Source organism: Cherax quadricarinatus, chromosome 49 (genome assembly GCF_038502225.1).
Source record: "Cherax quadricarinatus isolate ZL_2023a chromosome 49, ASM3850222v1, whole genome shotgun sequence".
NCBI lineage: Eukaryota > Metazoa > Arthropoda > Malacostraca > Decapoda > Parastacidae > Cherax > Cherax quadricarinatus.
This window is the reverse complement of record NC_091340.1, coordinates 19,492,580-19,498,579: the sequence shown is the minus strand read 5'-3', so window position 1 is coordinate 19,498,579 and position 6,000 is coordinate 19,492,580. Positions and strand designations below refer to the sequence as shown.

Below are 6,000 nucleotides of genomic sequence, written 5' to 3'. Positions count from 1 at the left end.
ATAACTGGGTCAGCTGGATGGAGGGTACAATAACTGGGTCAGCTGGAGGGAGGGTACAATAACTGGGTCAGCTGGAGGGAGGGTACAATAACTGGGTCATCTGGAAGGAGGGTACAATAACTGGGTCAGCTGGAAGGAGGGTACAATAACTGGGTCAGCTGGAAGGAGGGTACAGTAACTGGGTCAGCTGGAAGGAGGGTACAATAACTGGGTCAGCTGGAAGGAGGGTACAATAACTGGGTCAGCTGGAGGGAGGGTACAATAGCTGGGTCAGCTGGAAGGAGGGTACAATAACTGGGTCAGCTGGAGGGAGGGTACAATAACTGGGGTAGCTGGAAGGAGGGTACAATTACTGGGTCAGCTGGAAGGATGGTACAATAACTGGGTCAGCTGGAGTGAGGGTACGATAACTGGGTCAGCTGGAAGGAGGGTACCATAACTGGGTCAGCTGGAGGGAGGGTACAATAACTGGGTCAGCTGGAAGGAGGGTGCAATAACTGCGTCAGCTGGAGGGAGGGTACAATAACTGGGTCACCTGGAGGGAGGGTACAATAACTGGGTCAGCTGGAAGGAGGGTACAATAACTGGGTCAGCTGGAAGGAGGGTACAATAGCTGGGTCAGCTGGAAGGAGGGTACAATAACTGGGTCAGCTGGAAGGAGGGTACAATAACTGAGTCACCTGGAGGGAGGGTACAATAGCTGGGTCAGCTGGAAGGAGGGTACAATAGCTGGGTCAGCTGGAAGGAGGGTACAATAGCTGGGTCAGCTGGAAGGAGGGTACAATAACTGGGTCAGCTGGAAGGAGGGTGCAATAACTGGGTCACCTGGAGGGAGGGTACAATAGCTGGGTCAGCTGGAAGGAGGGTAAAATAACTGGGTCAGCTGGAAGGAGGGTACCATAACTGGGTCAGCTGGAAGGAGGGTACAGTAACTGGGTCAGCTGGAAGGAGGGTAAAATAACTGGGTCAGCTGGAAGGAGGGTACAATAACTGGGTCAGCTGGAAGGAGGGTAAAATAACTGGGTCAGCTGGAAGGAGGGTACAATAACTGGGTCAGCTGGAAGGAGGGTAAAATAACTGGGTCAGCTGGAAGGAGGGTACAATAACTGGGTCAGCTGGAAGGAGGGTAAAATAACTGGGTCAGCTGGAAGGAGGGTACAGTAACTGGTTCAGCTGGAAGGAGGGTACAATAACTGGGTCAGCTGGAAGGAGGGTAAAATAACTGGGTCAGCTGGAAGGAGGGTACAATAACTGGGTCAGCTGGAAGGAGGGTAAAATAACTGGGTCAGCTGGAAGGAGGGTACAATAACTGGGTCAGCTGGAAGGAGGGTAAAATAACTGGGTCAGCTGGAAGGAGGGTAAAATAACTGGTTCAGCTGGAGGGAGGGTACAATAACTGGGTCAGCTGGAAGGAGGGTAAAATAACTGGGTCAGCTGGAAGGAGGGTACAATAACTGGGTCAGCTGGAAGGAGGGTAAAATAACTGGGTCAGCTGGAAGGAGGGTACAGTAACTGGTTCAGCTGGAAGGAGGGTACAATAACTGGGTCAGCTGGAAGGAGGGTAAAATAACTGGGTCAGCTGGAAGGAGGGTACAATAAGTGGGTCACCTGGCGGGAGGCTGCCAAAGTAGAGTAAACATTGGGTCGTTCCTTCGTAGAAGACAAAAAACTGAGTTGATTGAAATTTTTATTGGATGTGTATATGTAGTTACTTAGTAAATCATATAACCTAATAATATTTGACTCTGAGTAACAGAAGAAATTAATTTTATTCTGCTGAACCTGCATTTTCTCGAATGAAATGAAAAAAAAAAAACTTGAAGACAGTTCATGCCTGTTCATACTGTTGGCTCATTACAATAGCAGGAGGGAAAAGACAATAGAAACATCTGCCTCTTTTCTGTTCAGTACATCTTGTACAGCACTACTTGACTGTATGTACCAAACAGCTGCCCAGAAATCACCTCAAAAGTTCCAACAACTTGTCAGATTTGATCTGGTTTTTCATTTGACATATTAACATCTCGTCGTACTTGCGTCTCTCTTGTTCCAGTAAGTATTTTGACAAGAAAATGCATTTTATACTAATATATTTGTAGATCGTTCCCTGGACAAATTATGGAAAAACTGACAGCTGAAATCTTTGATGATCCTCAAATTCGAAGGCTTATCAAGGATTCCTATTTCACAAAATTTATGAATATTGTTGAAGTTTCTACATGAAGCAGTTTTGTGTCAGTGTCAACAACTTCTTGGGTAACCACAAAACAGTTATGAAGAATTAGTGCAACACATACTGAAGAGGTTTAGGTAACTTAGTTAATCATATGAAAATAATGGTACACGTTCTCCTTAGCCACCTAGACAGGTTTCCACTTACTCTCGGTGAGGTGAGTGAGGAACGAGGAGAGAAGTTCCAGCAAGACATACAGGTGATGGAGGAAAGGTATCAAGGCAGATTATTATTATTATTATTATAATCAAGGGGAAGCGCTAAATCCGTAGAATTATACAGCGCCTGGGGAGGGGGGATGTGGAAATCATTCAGGCTTAATTCGGGGAACTGAGAGCTGAGTCTCAACCCCTGCAACCATAGGTGGGTACAATTAGGTGAATACACACAGAAAGCCTAATGGTAGAGACAGCTCCTCGTGGTCCGCAAACTGGAGCGACCCGATTCCAATCCTACGGGTTGAGAAAAATATAGTTTATGTGAGTTATGACACAGAGACACGTGAGTAGCCAGTTTAACCCTAAGCCAAATGCAGATAAGTTAAAACAATGAGTAGTCCTCAGATGACCCTTGTAGGTTTAGCGCTTCATTACCCCTAAGATTTTTACCCCCATTTCGGGTAATTTACCCCGAGCTCCTGGACCTCTGCGAGTCTTAGATAGCTAGTGAACTCTTTAGTTTGGCTTCAAATGTAATGTTTTTAGAGGAAGGTTTGAAATATTTTAGTTATACATGTATATATCTAACATGACATACGTAATAAAATATGGAATATTAGAGTCAACGGGATAACTTGTGAATAAATACTCTGTTGTGCTTCAGATAATTACTCTGATGTGCTTCAGATAATTACTCAGATATGCTTCAAATAATTACTCTGATGTGCTTCAGATAATTACTAAGATGTGCTTCAAATAATTACTCTGATGTGCTTCAGATAATTACTCCGGTGTGCTTTAATTAAATAATTACTCAGATGTGCTTCAAATAATTACTCTGTTGTGCTTCAAATAATTACTCTGTTGTGCTTCAAATAATTACTCTGTTGTGCTTCAAATAATTACTCTGTTGTGCTTCAAATAATTACTCTGTTGTGCTTCAAATAATTACTCTGATGTGCTTCAAATAATTACTCTGTTGTGCTTCAAATAATTACTCTGTTGTGCTTCAAATAATTACTCTGATGTGCTTCAAAGAATTACTCTGATGTGCTTCAAATAATTACTCTGATGTGCTTCAAATAATCACTCTGACGTGCGTCAGATAATTACTCCGATGTGCTTCAAAGAATTACTCTGATGTGCTTCAAATAATTACTCTGATGTGCTTCAAATAATCACTCTGACGTGCGTCAGATAATTACTCCGATGTGCTTCAAATAATTACTCTGATGTGCTTCAAATAATTACTCCGATGTGCTTCAAATAATTACTCTGATGTGCTTCAAATAATCACTCTGACGTGCGTCAGATAATTACTCTGATGTGCTTCAAATAATTACTCTGATGTGCTTCAAATAATTACTCTGATGTGCTTCAAATAATTACTCTGATGTGCTTCAAATTATTACTCTGATATGCTTCAAATAATTACTCTGATGTGCTTCAAACAATTACTCTGATGTGCTTCAAATAATTACTCTGATGTGCTTCAGATAATTACTCTGATGTGCTTCAAGTAATTACTCTGATGTGCTTCAAATAATTACTCTGATGTGCTTCAGATAATTACTCTGATGTGCTTCAAATAATTACTCTGATGTGCTTCAAATAATTACTCTGACGTGCTTCAGATAATTACTCTGATGTGCTTCAAATAATTACTCAGATGTGCTTCAAATAATTACTCAGATGTGCTTCAAATAATTACTCTGATGCGCTTCAAATAATTACTCTGATGTGCTTCAAATAATTACTCTGATGTGCTTCAGATAATTACTCTGATGTGCTTCAAATAATTACTTTGTTGTGCTTCAAATAATTACTCTAATGTGCTTCAAATAATTACCCTGATGTTCCTCAAATAATTACTCTGTGCTTCAAATAATTACTCAGATGTGCTTCAAATAATTACTCTGATGTGCTTCAAATAATTACTCTGATGTGCTTCATATAATTACTCTGATGTGCTTCAAATAATTACTCTGATGTGCTTCAAATTATTACTCTGATGTGCTTCAAATAATTACCCTGATGTTCCTCAAATAATTACTCTGTGCTTCAAATAATTACTCTGATGTGCTTCAAATAATTACTCTGATGTGCTTCAAATAATTACTCTGATGTGCTTCATATAATTACTCTGATGTGCTTCAAATAATTGCTCTGTTGTGCTTCAAATAATTGCTGTTGTGCTTCAAATAATTACTCTGATGTGCTTCAAATAATTACTCATATATGCTTCAAATAATTACTCTGATGTGCTTCAAATAATTTCTCAGATGTGCTTCAAATAATTACTCTGTTGTGCTTCAAATAATTACTCACATGTGCTTCAAATAATTATTCTGCTGTGCTTCAAATAATTACTCGGATATGCTTCAAATAATTACTCTGATGTGCTTCAAATAATTACTCACATGTGCTTCAAATAATTACTCTGTTGTGCTTCAAATAATTACTCACATGTGCTTCAAATAATTACTCTGATGTGCTTCAAATAATTACTCTGTTGTGCTTCAAATAATTACTCACATGTGCTTCAAATAATTACTCTGTTGTGCTTCAAATAATTACTCGGATATGCTTCAAATAATTACTCTGATGTGCTTCAAATAATTTCTCAGATGTGCTTCAAATAATTACTCACATGTGCTTCAAATAATTACTCTGATGTGCTTCAAATAATTACTCTGTTGTGCTTCAAATAATTGCTCAGATGTGCTTCAAATAATTACTCTGTTGTGCTTCAAATAATTACTCACATGTGCTTCAAATAATTACTCTGTTGTGCTTCAAATAATTACTCACATGTGCTTCAAATAATTACTCTGTTGTGCTTCAAATAATTACTCACATGTGCTTCAAATAATTACTCTGACGTGCTTCAGATAATTACTCTGATGCGCTTCAGATAATTAATCTGATGTGCTTTAAATAATTACTCTGTTGTGCTTCAAATAATTACTCTGATGTGCTTCAAATAATTACTCTGATGTGCTTCAAATAATTACTCTGATGTGCTTCAGATAATTAATCTGATGTGCTTCAAATAATTACTCTGTTGTGCTTCAAATAATTACTCTGATGTGCTTCAAATAATTACTCTGTTGTGCTTCAAATAATTACTCTGTTGTGCTTCAAATAATTACTCTGATGTGCTTCAAATAATTACTCTGTTGTGCTTCAAATAATTACTCTGTTGTGCTTCAAATAATTACTCTGTTGTGCTTCAAATAATTACTCTGTTGTGCTTCAAATAATTACCCTGATATTCCTCAAATAATTACTCACATGTGTAACAAAATCAGTATTATTTAATATGGTGCTTAATTTTTTCTAACTCCGGCTGTTCTTTTTCGTTTTACTCGTAATTATATATTAATTCCATATTCTTACAGGATTTTAGAGGATTTTTAATGTAATGTTAATTTAAAAAAACTGGAAACAAATTATTGTTAATTATCAGAGAACTTCTTACTGAATCACATTTTCAACATTGTTGTATAATGTATCTTGAGACAAATACACTAAACTACTGTATTAATGTATGTCATTAACAAATGTTGACGTCTGATAACTAGCTAGGCTCCTCTAATAGGCTTCAAA

At 38.4% G+C, this 6,000-nt stretch overlaps 1 protein-coding gene across 1 annotated transcript in view; it reads left to right on the top strand.

Moving 5' to 3' along the window:
- The first annotated feature begins 1,919 nt into the window (after positions 1-1,919).
- Positions 1,920-6,000, top strand: part of LOC128697106 (sodium-coupled monocarboxylate transporter 2) — a 171,731-nt gene continuing 167,650 nt past the window's right edge. The window contains exon 1 of the mRNA XM_070095084.1: positions 1,920-2,052. The gene's annotated coding sequence lies outside the window, so the exon portion shown is untranslated. The remainder of the gene's footprint in view (positions 2,053-6,000) is intronic.